The 18,920-nt window shown below is 46.4% G+C and overlaps 1 protein-coding gene across 1 annotated transcript in view; it reads right to left on the reverse strand.

Moving 5' to 3' along the window:
- The window catches only part of VGlut (Vesicular glutamate transporter), a 191,002-nt gene extending 184,697 nt beyond the window's left edge, over positions 1-6,305 (reverse strand). Inside the window, exon 1 of the mRNA XM_071682119.1 lies at positions 6,084-6,305. The gene's annotated coding sequence lies outside the window, so the exon portion shown is untranslated. The remainder of the gene's footprint in view (positions 1-6,083) is intronic.
- Between the last annotated feature and the right edge of the window lie 12,615 nt (positions 6,306-18,920).

Here is an 18,920-nt window from a genome sequence, read left to right on the forward strand (position 1 = left end):
GGCATGACATCCTATAAGAGACCATGTCTCCAGCCATTCGCCACACACGACATCATACAACAGTAGCAATCCTACAATATGTGCAACATCTTACAGTGTGATGATATCCTATAACACATTGGTTATCCTACAACATCTAAAACATTTTGGAATACTGATATCTTACAGCACAAAGATGGTCCCAGAATTAGAAAGCTGAGTTACAGAGAAAGGCTACAGGCCTTAAATTTGCTTTCCATGAAAAAGAGAAGTGAGGGGTGACTTGATCACAACATTTAAATTTTTAAACGGATTTGGAGACATAGACAGTGAATAGTTCTTCGAGAGATGTGGGGACACAACAACCAGATGAAATTAAGCAAGGAGGAGGAGGAAGTGGCTCATGCAGGGAGCACACACAACATGGGAAGGTTGTATGACGGCAGAGTATGTCGTAGAGGCGGAGCCCCGCGAGTTTACGTGGTACGGCCCCGTGTCTGACCCGGTCACCGGCCAGCAGGAGACAGTAACCAAGGTTGACCCCTGCCTCATCTGAGGAGAGATGTGGAAGAGAGAGAGACGTGGGGGATGGATTCTCCACCGTGAATCACTGTCTTCCACCAGCAATGTTGATCGTCTCCTGGCGGGACAAGCGGTAGTTACAACACCAAGATGAGGCTACCACTAGAAACGTTCACTCTTCTCACATTGAGACAACTGCACTCTGTACAAGGCAGTTAACTCACGACTCCGCCTCACCTAAAGTCAAGCAGGCAGTACAAACCAGTAAATAAGACGAACTAATTTCCAGTCTTCACAGGCGTGACCTCGTGGCTCAGGTGTCAGGATATGACCCTGGCTCCACAGTAGGACCACGTCCCCAGCTTGAGCCAGTACTGTGGTCAGCGTTGGCCACCCCACTTGCTGACACCACAGAGCAGAGGGTCGGGCTAACACCACCGCTCCCGCACCCAGACGCTTTGGTTTACTGTTAACTAACTATCACTCTGCTGTTGGTGGCGACACACCTTCCTTACACCTTCCTAAAAATCCAGTTATCTAACAAGATAGTTCAGGTCTGACCACAAAATACCTTTTCTTCAATGCTAAGCGTTCTCCTGCCGAGGACGTGTGCATGCTGGCGCTACCAGATCATCCCTCGTATTACAAGGTAAGAAGCCATCACACACCCTGGTCATTCATCCCCAGTTATAATATCACTGACGTCCAAAATACGTTTACTTTTCCTTAATGTTTCTAGATTATATTTCTCAAGTGTCATTTTCTATTAGATTGTTTCCAGTCCCATGGGTCACATCACATACAAAGCTTCCACCACATCATATACATTCCTCACCCACGGCCACCAGTGGATCAATGATGGACTTTCAAACTTATAAATCATTCCTAACGATAAACCAACGTGTGTAGTGCAAGCATTCCAGCAGAACATGCCTCCTTAATGCCTCCTTCACAACCGCTGCCCAGCCATCCCTTGGGATCCATCTGGCGGGGATGAGTTCTCTCACCCCACATGTCTCGCGAGGTCCACTCCTCTCCTGCTCCTACCATCTACTACTACTACTACTGTGTATCTTTTTAGCCAGCCCATGACCTGCCATACACTCTCCACGTAGGACTTCATCACATTTTCATGCATATGTCTTCCTGATATACTCCACCACACTTTACACATCTTCATTTCTCGTCCCAACTCTCCTCCTGCCACAACACACACGTTATACAGTCCTTCAGCATGTGTTAGTCGTGAGGTACACACACGTGGGTCTCACACCCATACATCGCCAGTGATGACCGATCACTCCCTCCTTCCTTCCTACGTGCACTATGTTCAACGTTTTCCATCACCAAGCTCTCAGTGGACGTCATGTTCTACCCTGCATGACGGGACTGTGATGGTCACCTGGTCGACGTGTGCACTTACCTCATGTCTGACTCGTGTACTTCATCATGCAGACTGAAGCCATCATCAACCATCAGGTGAGGTGTGATCACACGGACCAGGATTAACCCTCCTCCATACATCATGCACCCTCCTCCACAGCTCTTCATCCACCCTCCTCCACAGCTCTTCATCCACCTCATGTAACCACACAGCCGCCACTTCCACTCTGTTTCTCTCAGTAGTATAAGCATTCCCCAGTCATAACCACACCACACTACAGCGCACCACCAGGTCATCAATCCTTGGTTACCACACTAACCCTCACTAACTAACCACCAGTCCATAATCACGACCAATTAGTGAACCACAGTTCTTAACCAAACTAACGTACTTTGTTTACTATCATAACTTCGTTACGGCTCTCTCCTTCATCATAACTCTGTCTTGCTCCCGAGAGCCACAGCCTGACGACCGATCTTCCTGAACCTTACTGTGATTAAGCAACCTTTACATGTACACACACACACACACACACACACACACACACACACCTACATCATCACCACCACCACGCTACATCATCACCATCACGCTTCATCATCATCTTCATCATCATCATCCTCTACATGTTACCAGGAAGTCAACACTTCTTTAAATCACCTGCTGTACTATCCTGTCTCCATCTACAGTGATGGGTGGGGAGGAGCCTTCTGCTGTACTATCCTGTCTCCATCTACAGTGATGGGTGGGGAGGAGCCTTCTGCTGTACTATCCTGTCTCCATCTACAGTGATGGGTGGGGAGAAGCCTTCTGCTGTACTATCCTGTCTCCATCTACAGTGGTGGGTGGGGAGGAGCCTTCTGCTGTACTATCCTGTCTCCATCTACAGTGGTGGGTGGGGAGGAGCCTTCTGCTGTACTATTCTGTCTCCATCTACAGTGGTGGGTGGGGAGGAGCCTTCTGCTGTACTATCCTGTCTCTATCTAGTGGTGGGTGGGGAGGAGCCTTCTGCTGTACTATCCTGTCTCCATCTACAGTAATGGGTGGGGAGAAGCCTTCTGCTGTACTATCCTGTCTCCATCTACAGTGGTGGGTGGGGAGGAGCCTTCTGCTGTACTATCCTGTCTCTATCTACAGTGGTGGGTGGGGAGGAGCCTTCTGCTGTACTATCCTGTCTCCATCTACAGTGGTGGGTGGAGAGGAGCCTTCTGCTGTACTATCATGTCTCCATCTACAGTGGTGGGTGGGGAAGAGCCTTCTGCTGTACTATCCTGTCTCCATCTATAGTGGTGGGTGGGGAGGAGCATTCTGCTGTACTATCCTGTCTCCATCTATAGTGGTGGGTGGGGAGGAGCCTTCTGCTGTACTATCCTGTCTCCATCTACAGTGGTGGGTGGGGAGGAGCCTTCTGCTGTACTATCCTGTCTCCATCTACAGTGATGGGTGGGGAGGAGCCTTCTGCTGTACTATCCTGTCTCCATCTACAGTGATGGGTGGGGAGGAGCCTTCTGCTGTACTATCCTGTCTCCATCTACAGTGGTGGGTGGGGAGGAGCCTTCTGCTGTACTATCCTGTCTCCATCTACAGTGGTGGGTGGGGAGGAGCCTTCTGCTGTACTATCATGTCTCCATCTACAGTGGTGGGTGGGGAGGAGCCTTCTGCTGTACTATCCTGTCTCCATCTACAGTGATGGGTGGGGAGGAGCCTTCTGCTGTACTATCCTGTCTCCATCTACAGTGGTGGGTGGGGAGAAGCCTTCTGCTGTACTATCCTGTCTCCATCTATAGTGGTGGGTGGGGGAGGAGCCTTCTGCTGTACTATCCTGTGTCCATCTACAGTGGTGGGTGGGGAGGAGCCTTCTGCTGTACTATCCTGTGTCCATCTACAGTGATGGGTGGGGAGGAGCCTTCTGCTGTACTATCCTGTCTCCATCTACAGTGGTGGGTGGGGAGAAGCCTTCTGCTGTACTATCCTGTCTCCATCTACAGTGGTGGGTGGGGAGAAGCCTTCTGCTGTACTATCCTGTCTCCATCTATAGTGGTGGGTGGGGAGAAGCCTTCTGCTGTACTATCCTGTCTCCATCTACAGTGGTGGGTGGGGAGAAGCCTTCTGCTGTACTATCCTGTCTCCATCTACAGTGGTGGGTGGGGAGGAGTCTTCTGCTGTACTATCCTGTCTCCATCTACAGTGGTGGGTGGGGAGAAGCCTTCTGCTGTACTATCCTGTCTCCATCTACAGTGGTGGGTGGGGAGAAGCCTTCTGCTGTACTATCCTGTCTCCATCTACAGTGGTGGGTGGGGAGGAGCATTCTGCTGTACTATCCTGTCTCCATCTATAGTGGTGGGTGGGGAGGAGCCTTCTGCTGTACTATCCTGTCTCCATCTACAGTGGTGGGTGGGGAGGAGCATTCTGCTGTACTATCCTGTCTCCATCTATAGTGGTGGGTGGGGAGGAGCCTTCTGCTGTACTATCCTGTCTCCATCTATAGTGGTGGGTGGGGAGGAGCCTTCTGCTGTACTATCCTGTCTCCATCTACAGTGGTGGGTGGGGAGGAGCATTCTGCTGTACTATCCTGTCTCCATCTATAGTGGTGGGTGGGGAGGAGCCTTCTGCTGTACTATCCTGTCTCCATCTACAGTGGTGGGTGGGGAGAAGCCTTCTGCTGTACTATCCTGTCTCCATCTACAGTGGTGGGTGGGGAGAAGCCTTCTGCTGTACTGTCCCGAGTATGGTAGTGAAGAGTAGACTGGCTAATCACAGACCTGCACACCATGTGTACCCAGTGGTAGACCAGCTAATTATAGACCTACACAGCATGTGTACCCAGTGGCAGACTGGCTAATCACAGAGACACAAACCATGTGTACCCAGTGGTAGCGTCCGGAGACACAGCCCTTAACACCCCAACCGTCCTGAGGGCTGAATGGTTGTGGTTATTGTATAGTTGTAAGTTTACAACCATAAGACGACCATGGCATCAGGAGTGAGCCAGGGGGTTAGGCTCATCTACCAGTATCCACGTCAAGATAAACCAGAGCTGACCTTCTCGTGCTGACCAAAGCTGACCTCGTGCTGACCGAAGCTAACCTTCTCGTGCTGACTAGAGCTGACCTTCCAGGACTAAACTGAGGGCACCAAGAACTGTAGGTCAGCAGAACTAACCTGACCTGACCTGACAGTACCAGCAATGATCTGATCTACCAGTGTTGTCAGGAATGACCTAACCTAACCTGACCTGACCTGACCTGACCTGACCTAACCTAACCTAACCTGACCTGACAGTACCAGCAATGATCTGATCTACCAGTGTTGTCAGGAATGACCTAACCTAACCTAACCTGACCTGACCTGACCTAACCTAACCTAACCTAACCTGACTTGACCTGACCTGACCTGACCTAACCTAACCTAACCTAACCTAACCTAACCTAACCTAACCTGACCTGACCTAACCTATCACAAAAGTTACCATTAGTGACCTGAGTTGACCTCTGTCTCCCAGCCTTCCATTGTCCGGTGCTGTTCGTCCTCCAGGATGACCGTGTTTGTGGCGAGCAATGAGGGTACAGTGTGTCCCTCCTCCTGTGTCCTCCTCATCCTCACTCCCTCACAATCACTGACTCATACTGCCACTGTAAGTCATCAGGTCCCTCCCTCCCTCCCTCCCTCCCTCCCTCCCTCCATCTTACTAATCAATATATTGTTTCTCCTTCTCTACTCGCCCCCACCCCCCATACTGCTGATCCTTGTGTGTCCAGCCCCATTACCTCCCTCCCCCACCCCACCCCACCCCACAACGAACATCCTGACCTGGCCTGACCTGACCTGCTGACCTCGTCAACCATGATTCCTCCCCTGGCTCTCCAGGAAGGATCCTCACTACACAACTATATCCCTGTGGTCAGGTCAGGTCAGGTCAGGTCGGCTCGTACCCGGCCTCACTCCTGCCGCAGCTGTGAGGGAGGGCGCGATGCCCCCTGCCACACAAGGGAAGGGGGCCTTCCTCTGTACCACCCAGCCACAGATAACCTGGTGTGGCGACGACCCTTGGCTGCTCACCACACTCAACACAACACTACGACCCCAGCAGCACTGCCGACCTTAGGTCACTGTGTTCCACGCTGGAAGCCACAACAACACACTGTTCAAGACAGAGCCGCCGCGAGCGATCCTGGAAGGCTGAAAATGGAGGACTTACTGCGTGCAGCGGTCCAGAGTCTGGAGGGCTGGGCTGGGACTGGTGCTGGAGGCCTCGCGTGGAGCCTGGCGGGAAAGTCGGCGGCGCGGGGACGGGAGGACGCGGTGGCGGGCCGCCCCCTGGTTGGTCGGCGCACGCTGCCACATTTCTGAATTCATGTCGATATGCTGGGTAAGCGCACGATCATTGGTTCATAATCGGCGCTTGGCCGGTTTGATTGGTTGGCGTGGGCGCCCCTCTAATGATGGCGACCAATGGGATGCGGTCACCGGGGATTACGTCAACATAAGTGGGCGGGGCTTGGAACGAGTGTCGGGAGTAACCGTGGCGCTCTGAGAAATACTGGGAAAAATAATGCCGTGAGCTTGATTCAGCGAATGGATTTAAATCTGTATTTCGAATAACAAGACGAACTGAAGAACAACATTTCATCCAGGCCTCTCACAGACGATAAATGGCCATAACTCTTGCTAACTCTGAGTCAGACGTTACTGAAATGACGAGTTACATACAGGTCTGAAGTGCAGGAGGTCGGTCGACCTTACCTTCAGCAACACGGGTGTAAAGATCTATAATGGAGAGACAGTGGGCGTCTGGGAACCCCTGATGCAAAAATCGATAAGATTATGAACATTCGAACAGCAGAGCTTAAAGCATAGCTGCCGGGAGGCTGGCCTGTGGGTGGAGGCAGAGACCGGGGGGCGCCGCACCGACCTGCTCCTGCCAACAATGGTGGCTGAGCCCAGGTTGCCAGAGCCATGACACTCTTGCTGGCCTCCTGCATCGCTCCTACACCCCCCACCCCAGACCCGCCCCTCACTCCACCACCACTACAACCACGCACCAGCCTCCACTTCCAACCACAGCTAACAACCTCCAAATGTGAACAGCCTTGAGTCACACTTACCCTTCTCAATTTTCCTCAGCTAACAGGGAAGGTGGACCCAGCTGACGATGAGGACAGGAACTTGCCACAGCCGTCCACCACAACAACACATACGTACCCACACATACCACAGCTACACCGCTTCTCATCAACAACCAACTGGTATTCATCACAAACACTACAACGCTTACCACTACAGCTATCATGTATACCACCTCCAGAGCGACGATTATCAACTACAGCTAAGATACAATCAACAATAACCACAGATAAAAAATCTTAACAGCGAAAGCAGCTAAGATACACTCCACTACAGTCACAATGAGGTTATCCTTCATCACAACCACAGCTAATATACACTCCACCACAACCAGAGCTAAGATACACTCCACCACAACTTCAGCAAGAATACATACCACTACAACCACAACTAGGATACACACCACCACAACCACAGCAAGAATACATACCACTACAACCACAACTAGGATACACACCACTACATCATCAGCTATGGTTAAGCTGAACGTCACATCAATCAACACTAGGAAACAGCACAGCAGTCATAAACACAGCAAGGGATACACATACCAAACAAAGCTATAATACACATTGCATCAAACACAGCAAGGGTAAACGCCACTACTTCAACCACAGCGAGTATACACAGCGCTACAACTACATCAGTCAGTTGAATAAATATCATTACAACTATATCAGCCACAGCTAGGACACATATTACCACAACCACAGCTAGTATACATACCAAATCAACCATAGCTAGGACACATATTACCACAACCACAGCTAGGATACATACCAAATCAACCACAGCTAGTATACATATTACCACAACCACAGGTAAGATACATACCAAATCAACCACAGCTAGGATACATATTACCACAACCAAATCTAGGATACATACCAAATCAACCACAGCTAGGATACATATTACCACAACCAAATCTAGGATACATACCAAATCAACCACAGCTAGGATACATATTACCACAACCAAATATAGGATACATACCAAATCAACCACAGCTAGGATACGTATTACCACAACCACAGCTAGGATACATACCAAATCAACCACAGCTAGGATACATATATCAACCATAGCTAAGACACATACCAAACCAACCACAGCTAGGATACATACCAAATCAACAACAGTAGGATACATACCCAATCAACCACACCTAGGATAGATATCATATCAACCACAGCTAGGTTTTTATCACCACAACCACAGCTAGGAAACACCACCACAACCTCAGCTAAGATATACTCCATCACAATCACAACTAGGAAACCACCACAGACTCAGCTAAGATATACTCCATCACAACCACAGTTAGGAAATACATCACACCAACATCAAAATACACATTACCACAACTACAGCTAGTATACACATGACCACAACCACAGCTAGGATACATATCACCACAACCACAGCTAGGATACACATAACCACAACCACAGCTAAGATACATATTACCACAACCACAGCTAGGATACATATTTCCACAACCACAGCTAGAATACACATGACCACCACAGCTAGGATACACATGACCACAACCACAGCTAGGATACATATCACCACAACCACAGCTAGGATACACATGACCACAACCACAGCTAGGATACATATCACCACAACCACAGCTAGGATACACATGACCACAACCACAGCTAGGATACATATTACCACAACCACAGCTAGGATGCACATGACCACAATCACAGCTAGGATACACATGACCACAACCACAGCTAGGGTACATATTACCACAACCACAGCTGGGATACACGACCACAACCACAGCTAGGATACACATGACCTCAACCACACTAGGATACACATGACCACAACCACAGCTAGGATACACATGACCACAACCACAGCTACGATACATATTACCACAACCACAGCTAGGATACACATGACCACAACCACGACTAGGATACATATCACCACAACCATAGCCAGGACACATAAGACCACAACCATAGCTAGGATACACAATGACCACAGCCACAGCTAGGATGCACATAATCACAACCACAGCTAGGATACACATGACCACAACCACAGCTAGGATTCACATGACCACAACCACAGCTAGGATACACATGACCACACCACAGCTAGGATACATATTTCCACAACCACAGCTAGGATACATATGACCACAACAACAGCTAGGATACATATGACCACAACCACAGCTAGGATACACATGACCACAACCACAGCTAGGATACACGTGACCACAACCACAGCTAGGAGACATATTACCACAAATACAGTTAGGCTATACATGACCACAACCTCATCTAGGATACACATGACCACAGCCAAAGCTAGGATACATATTACCACAGCCACAGCTAGGATACACATGACCACAGCCACAGCTAGGATACACATAACCTCAACCACAGCTAGGATACACATGACCACAAACCACAGCTAGGATTCACATGACCACAATCACAGCTATACATGACCACAACCACAGCTAGGACACATATTACCACAACTACAGCTAGGATACACATAACCACAACCACAGCTAGGATACATATGACCACAACCACAGCTAGGATACACATGACCACAAACACAGTTAGGAAACACAATGACTACAACCACAGCTAGGATACACATCACCACAACCACAGCTAGGATACACATGACCACAACCACAGCTAGGATACAAATGACCACAACCACAGCTAAGATACACATGACCACAATCACAGCTAAGATAAACATAACCACAGCCACAGCTAAGATACACATAACCACAACCACAGCTAGGATACACATGACCACAGTTAAGATATACACCACATCGACCAAGGTTAGGGTGTACACTTACTTCCACAACTATAGTACATTATCAACCATCATAATTACCCAGGATATGAACCATATTAGTACCCAGGATATTAATCATTATAGTTAACAAATATTACAACCAGCAGGTGTTATCACAACCTGAACCTGTGGTCATAACCAACATGATGGTTCCTCCCCTTTCCTTCGTTACTTCTGCTTAATACAGCAAGCATGACCTCAGCAGTGGTGGCAGGAGGGTCACCAAGCTGATAGTGACCTCAGCAGTGGTGGCAGGAGGGCCGCCAGGCTGACAGTGGCCTCAGCAGTGGTGGCAGGAGGGCCGCCAGGCTGACAGTGGCCTCAGCAGTGGTGGCAGGAGGGCCGCCAGGCTGACAGTGGCCTCAGCAGTGGTGGCAGGAGGAGCTCCTAGCTGTTAGTGACCTCAGCAGTGGTGGCAGGAGGGCCGCCAGGCTGACAGTGGCCTCAGCAGTGGTGGCAGGAGGGCCGCCAGGCTGACAGTGGCCTCAGCAGTGGTGGCAGGAGGGCCGCCAGGCTGACAGTGGCCTCAGCAGTGGTGGCAGGAGGAGCGCCTAGCTGTTAGTGACCTCAGCAGTGGTGGCAGGAGGAGCGCCAAGCCAGGCCAGCACCACTAAAGCTGTACCCTTCACCTGGCCACCACACCACACCACACCACATAATACCACACCACATCACACCACACCACACCACACCACACCACACCACATAATACCACATAACACCACACCACATCACACCACACCACACCACATAACACCACACCACACCACACCACATAACACCACACCACATCACACCACACCACACCACACCACATAACACCATACCATACCACACCACATAACACCACACCACGCCACACCACACCACACCACACCACATAATACCACATAACACCACACCACACCACACCACACCACACCACATAATACCACATAACACCACACCACACCACACCACACCACACCACATCACACCACACCACACCACATAACACCACACCACACCACACCACATCACACCACACCACACCACACCACACCACACCACACCACATAATACCACATAACACCACACCACACCACACCACACCACACCACATAATACCACATAACACCACACCACATCACACCACACCACACCACATAACACCACACCACACCACACCACATCACACCACACCACATCACACCACACCACACCACACCACATAACACCATACCATACCACACCACATAACACCACACCACGCCACACCACACCACACCACACCACACCACACCACACCACACCACATAACACCATACCACACCACACCACACCACACCACACCACACCACACCACACTACATCACACCACACCACACCACACCACATAACACCATACCACACCACACCACACCACACCACACCACACTACATCACACCACACCACACCACACCACATAACACCATACCACACCACACCACATCACACCACACCACACCACATAACACCACACCACACCACACCACATAACACCACATAACACCACACCACATCACACCACACCACACCACACCACATAACACCATACCACACCACACCACACCACACCACACCACACCACACTACATCACACCACACCACACCACACCACATAACACCATACCACACCACACCACACCACACCACACCACACCATACCACAACACACCACACGACACCACACCACATCACACCACACCACACCACACCACATAACACCATACCACACCACACCACACCACACCACACCACACCACATAATACCACATAACACCACACCACATCACACCACACCACACCACATAACACCACACCACACCACACCACATAACACCACATAACACCACACCACATCACACCACACCACACCACACCACATAACACCATACCACACCACACCACACCACACCACACTACATCACACCACACCACACCACACCACATAACACCATACCACACCACACCACACCACACCACATAACACCATACCACAACACACCACACGACATCACACCACACCATACCACACCACATAACACCACACCACACCAAACCACACCACATAACACATAACACCATACCACACCACACCACACCACACCACATAACACCATACCATACCACCACACCACACCACATAACACCATACCACACCACACCACACTACACCATATCACAGCACACAACATAACACCATAACACACCACACCACATCACAGCACACCACATAACACCATACCACAACACACCACACGACACCACACCACACCATACCACACCACATAACACCACACCACACCAAACCACACCACATAACACCACACCACATAACACCACATAACACCACACCACATGACACCACACCACACCACGCCACATAACACCACACCACACCACATAACACCACACCACATGACACCACACCACACCACACCACATACCACCACACCACACCACATAACACCACACCACATGACACCACACCACAGCACCACACCACATGACACCACACCACATAACACCACATAACAACACACCACACCATACCACATAACACGACACCGCTAATTCATATCGCTCTCACCATCACCCAGACTAGGCTAAGCGTCACCTCATGACAAGTATACTGTGTGAGGAGCCCTGATGACGAGCGATATACTGTGTGAGGAGCCCTGATGACGGCACATACAAATACGTATCAACATATACACATATACATACATATACATACATACATATGTACATATTCATACTAGCTTGCCTTTATCCATTCCTGGCGCTACCCCACCCCACAGGAAACAGCATCGCTACCCCCTGCTTCAGCGAGGTAGCGCCAGCATTACAGACGAGGGAGGCGAAGGTAACACGCCACTGGTACACAAGTGTGTGGTGGTCGGGTGTGGCAGGCACTGTATGATGTGGTCAAGACAGGAAAATGTTTACAGATTTTGCCTACGACAAAGCAATCCAGCCTACGTCAACCCTCTCGTATATTCATGTTACAATTCTTTGTGTATTTGATAAGAAAAGATTCATTGATGTTTCTCTTGATCACAGAGTTGCAGGTTATAACTGAATTAGCATTATTCCAGTCAATACAATGGTCATAATTCACAAAGGAATTCAAACAGCAACAGACCAGTTGGTGATTCCGAGTGTGTTTGTGATGGTGGAAGGTAACATGAGAAACTCATACATTAATGAGGTCAAAGTTACAGAGAATATCCTGCAAATTGTCACTGTTGTTATGGCGGCGCAAATAATGAAAAGTTTTGGACTTGAAGCCAAGTATTTATCAAGTCTATTCTTAGCGTGTCTATAATGCTGCTCTCAACCACTCTAACTGGCAAATTGCTCCATATCTTAACAATCCTGTTGAAGAAAAGTACTTCACCTCATCCCAGGTAAAATGTCAGTGCACGAGTTTACATCCATTATTATGAATAGAATCACAAGAATCAAGTTCTAAGTAACTTAATCAAGATTATCAAAGACTTTGATCATATTGAATACCTCTGACCCTTCTCTTTTCTAAGCTAAGCAGATTCCAGTCGTTTAATGTGATCTCGCAGGATTTCTTTCTCAGTCCAGGAATCATCTTGGTAGCTGGACGCTGGCTGTGTTCTTTCCATGATGTCTATGTTTACTTTTAGGTCGGGTCACCAAAACGTAACCCAATATTCAAGATGTGGACGAACTAACGAACTGTAGAGGTAGCATGATTTCCCTGTACTTAAGCCGAATGCTGTAAATATGAATCCAAGAATTTTGTTCGTTCTTTTCACTGCTTCTGGGCACTGTTTTCTTGTTCACAGGTCACCAGAGATTATCAAGCCCTAATCTAACCTTCAATGACCTTTTTGCGGTTCAACAGAATTCATACTGTAGCTTGCATCTTCATCTTCCCTCCATGTATGTAAAGCTTCGCACTTATCCATAATAGAGTTCATTTACCACCTATGAGCCCAGTCCACCAATTTATCTACATCAGTCTGAAGCTGTAGACGTTCAAGTTCATTTGTATATGTATTTCCCAGTTTTATATCATCAGCGAATATTGATATCTTGCAATGCAGCTCAAGATCAATATCATTAACATATATGATTGAGAGGGTGAAGGCATGTACAGAGCATCAGATTGGGGAAGAGCAGTGTGGTTTCAGAAGTGGTAGAGGATGTGTGGATCAGGTGTTTGCTTTGAAGAATGTATGTGAGAAATACTTAGAAAAGCAAATGGATTTGTATGTAGCATTTATGGATCTGGAGAAGGCATATGATAGAGTTGATAGAGATGCTCTGTGGAAGGTATTAAGAATATATGGTGTGGGAGGCAAGTTGTTAGAAGCAGAGAAAAGTTTTTATCGAGGATGTAAGGCATGTGTACGTGTAGGAAGAGAGGAAAGTGATTGGTTCTCAGTGAATGTAGGTTTGCGGCAGGGGTGTGTGATGTCTCCATGGTTGTTTAATTTGTTTATGGATGGGGTTGTTAGGGAGGTAAATGCAAGAGTCTTGGAAAGAGGGGCAAGTATGAAGTCTGTTGGGGATGAGAGAGCTTGGGAAGTGAGTCAGTTGTTGTTCGCTGATGATACAGCGCTGGTGGCGGATTCATGTGAGAAACTGCAGAAGCTGGTGACGGAGTTTGGTAAAGTGTGTGGAAGAAGAAAGTTAAGAGTAAATGTGAATAAGAGCAAGGTTATTAGGTACAGTAGGGTTGAGGGTCAAGTCAATTGGGAGGTGAGTTTGAATGGAGAAAAACTGGAGGAAGTGAAGTGTTTTAGATATCTGGGAGTGGATCTGTCAGCGGATGGAACCATGGAAGCGGAAGTGGATCATAGGGTGGGGGAGGGGGCGAAAATTTTGGGAGCCTTGAAAAATGTGTGGAAGTCGAGAACATTATCCCGGAAAGCAAAAATGGGTATGTTTGAAGGAATAGTAGTTCCAACAATGTTGTATGGTTGCGAGGCGTGGGCTATGGATAGAGTTGTGCGCAGGAGGATGGATGTGCTGGAAATGAGATGTTTGAGGACAATGTGTGGTGTGAGGTGGTTTGATCGAGTAAGTAACGTAAGGGTAAGAGAGATGTGTGGAAATAAAAAGAGCGTGGTTGAGAGAGCAGAAGAGGGTGTTTTGAAATGGTTTGGGCACATGGAGAGAATGAGTGAGGAAAGATTGACCAAGAGGATATATGTGTCGGAGGTGGAGGGAACGAGGAGAAGAGGGAGACGAAATTGGAGGTGGAAAGATGGAGTGAAAAGGATTTTGTGTGATCGGGGCCTGAACATGCAGGAGGGTGAAAGGAGGGCAAGGAATAGAGTGAATTGGAGCGATGTGGTATACAGGGGTTGACGTGCTGTCAGTGGATTGAATCAAGGCATGTGAAGCGTCCGGGGTAAACCAAGGAAAGCTGTGTAGGTATGTATATTTGCGTGTGTGGACGTGTGTATGTACATGTGTATGGGGGGGGTTGGGCCATTTCTTTCGTCTGTTTCCTTGCGCTACCTCGCAAACGCGGGAGACAGCGACAAAGTATAAAAAAAAAAAAAAAAAATATGAGAAAGAGAACCGGTCCCAACACTGATCCTTGTGGCACTCCACTTGTTACGTCTAAACATTCTGAGGCTTGACCATTAACCACAACTCATTGTTTACGGCCAAGTCAACCAATTTCGTATCCACTGGAGTACAACCCCATCATTGCCATGTGACTTAATCTTGCTGGTAACCTCTGACGCGGGACCTTCTCAAACGCTTTTTGAAAATCAAAATTTACAATGGACTGCCTTACTTTCCTCATTCCTGTTGATCATATCATAAAGAAATCAAGCAGATATCGTGGAAAACCATGTTGAGAATCATTTATTAAGCGATGGTCCTTTACATGGTTCACAACTACAGACGTTAAGCTGATAGGACGATAATAATTTGCAGGCAGTGACTTATTACCTTTGTGAATATTTATGTTACACTGGCAAACTTCCATTCATCTGGAACTTTTCCTGTAACAAGTGACTTATTGAAGAGGGCAGTCAAGCGCCTAACGACCTCATTTTTCGCATTTTCGTTGTTCTCGGACAACAGTTATCAGGATGTACCATTTTATTTGTCATTGTGTTTACTCCTTCACTTATGTCTTCAGCTATTACGTCAGTTTGTACAGAGTGGGACGGGGCGGTCGTCTGGCCCTACAATCGACACAGGTCCAGCTGAAGCTGTGGCGTCTGGCGGTGTTCAGACCTGAGGAATGTACGTCTCTTATCATCAAGGCTGGGGGGGAGGGGGGAGGGGGGGTTGTGTCTGCCATCGTAAACACAGATGCAAGAAAGTCATTCGATATTTTTGTCATGACTTCATTGTCTTGAACCAAGTCAGTTTACCGTAAATAACAGACCGATTGACTGCTTCCAACATGACTTGTAAAACTCACTAAGATTTCTTGTGTTCAACATTAGCTTTATATTGACGTTGACTGTCGCATAAATCTCTTAATTTCTCTACGCAAATTTACATAAGTTACTCTATCATGATGGTGAGTGAATTCTCTACGTTACTTATAATCTACTTTATCAGACATCTGTTTATAGTGTGAATTAACATTGTCTGGGGTATAAAATACTATGTACTTCAAGGTGATTTAGAACAGTATTACCAGAAGATCGGTGTAGCGATGGGTAACCCTCCTTCACCAGCATCACGTAATTCATCCATGAAATTAGTTAAAGCGAAATTACTAAGGGATATTTACCTTCTAAGCTAATTTGGTTTACATACGTAGATAATGTTCTTTGTGTTTGACCAAGAGAAAATGTACAACGTTTCTGCCCTTACTTAACATATAAGTACCTTCTTTCACATTCACATGGGAGTGAAAAACAGATGTGTTATCATTTTCAGATTGCTTGATCCATAGGGTTTAAACATAATTGTAGCATTTACAGATTTCCCATCAATGGTTGTTCATATATTTATCATTACTCAGCACAACATGACAGAGTTCAACTATCATCATTCCAGTTGATGTTCCTTAGGACATTATGTATATAATATAGTCCGCAATTTATTGATGAAGAGTTTGAGATATAATGGATCCAAGTATCCTGGGTCTTTCATTGATAAATATCTTAACCTGGGAAAGATCATTTAAGAAACTTAACCCCAGATCTCCCCTTGTTACATGGAATATCTCAGCTTTTTTTTTCCATTTAGTGACAATTTAACCTTAGTTTCCAACCTACTCAGAGCTTTAATGTAGATGTGGCCATCAGCAATAACGTTACTATTATGAATATAATAAAAAACTCGTCAGGAAAGCTGTAATAATGTTATACTGAGCAGACTGGTAAGGTTATGTTATGATTAAGTAAATAATGAATAAGAACAGGACGACATTTAAATGCTTTATCTAATCATGTTAAGAAATCATGACCACGGCATTGACTGCAATAATGCTGAGTTATAACCTGTAACTCCTTGATCAAAAGATATATCATTGAATCTCCTTTTCTTAAATACACAAAGAATTGTAACATGTTTAATAGGGAAGGTTTACATAAACTAGATAGGTCTGCAGCAGCGAAAAATTGCTGACAGTTTTCTGTCTTGACCACAGTTTTATGAGCCATGCACGGTGCTGGCCAGCCCTGGAAACCAGAAAACACTTAAATACCAACGTCGTGTTAAGCTCCGCCTCTCTCATATATATACCAACTGTTGTAAGTCTTACATATCACTTTTGTATCAACCTTGACGATGTGATAACCACACGAAAGTGTACTTAGCAGATGTGTCATTTCTTTCCTTGTGGTTATTAGCAAATACAAGATCACGCGCATCACTGTCAGCTACTGCAATATATATATATATATATATATATATATATATATATATATATATATATATATATATATATATATTTTTTTTTTTTTTTCATACTATTCGCTATTTCCCGCGATAGCGAGGTAGCGTTAAGAACAGATGACTGGGCCTTTGAGGGAATATCCTCACCTGGACCTCTCCTCTGTTCCTTCTTTTGGAAAAAAAAAAAAAAAACGAGAGGGGAGGATTTCCAGCCCCCCGCTCCCTTCCCTTTTAGTCGCCTTCTACGACACGCAGGGAATACGTGGGAAGTATTCTTTCTCCCCTATCCCCAGGGAATATATATATATATATATATATATATATATATATATATATATATATATATATATATATATATATATATATATATATATATATGTAATTGAAATATAAATCGTATATAACCTTCCCTTTCCCAAGCTAAAAACTTTGCCCTTTTAAGTTTTTAAAAGCATTTAATTTGTACTGTATGATTGTTACATTCTGATCAGACTGACGTAAACAAAAAATTGGTTGACCTTACTGACTAAGCTACTACGATTTTTGTTAAAGGCTCAACAATAATGATGAATTAACATTATAAATTATAAATCAATATCCATGTAAACATCTGGATCATTCAGTGTACGGGATAAATGTAACTCAACAACTGGGCTGGATTTCGTTGTCCATAATCACAACACAACAATACTATGTCCTCCGGTGTTACAACCTCTCCGGGGAAAGTGAGCCGCTCTTGTCACACTTTGTACACTTGACATATTTCAAGACGACAGATAATAATTGAATGCTAAATTCCCGGCTGATCCTTCACTCTACAAACAGAACAATGATCAATCATTTTTACCTTGAACTACTGCATAGAAACTGCTTTTGTTTAAGCTCTACTTTCTGCAACATAAACCTTAAGCTTCCAGACCATGTATAACTTGAATATGAAAAATGAAAACACAAAACTTATCGAAAATATTTCCTATAATTCCTTTGACCTCAACTATTCATTTTCCGTCCATCTAGCTGTTGAAAACTGATAGCATGCTATCCTTGGCTCCTCACATACCTTACTGTATCCTGGACCACCATAAATCCACACCCCTTTACGTTAATTGCGTTACTAACGAAAGACGAGCACTAACCCGTCCGCCACTGCTGACACTGCGCATGTGCAGC

This window comes from Panulirus ornatus, chromosome 34 (assembly GCF_036320965.1).
Source record: "Panulirus ornatus isolate Po-2019 chromosome 34, ASM3632096v1, whole genome shotgun sequence".
NCBI classification, from domain to species: Eukaryota; Metazoa; Arthropoda; class Malacostraca; order Decapoda; family Palinuridae; genus Panulirus; species Panulirus ornatus.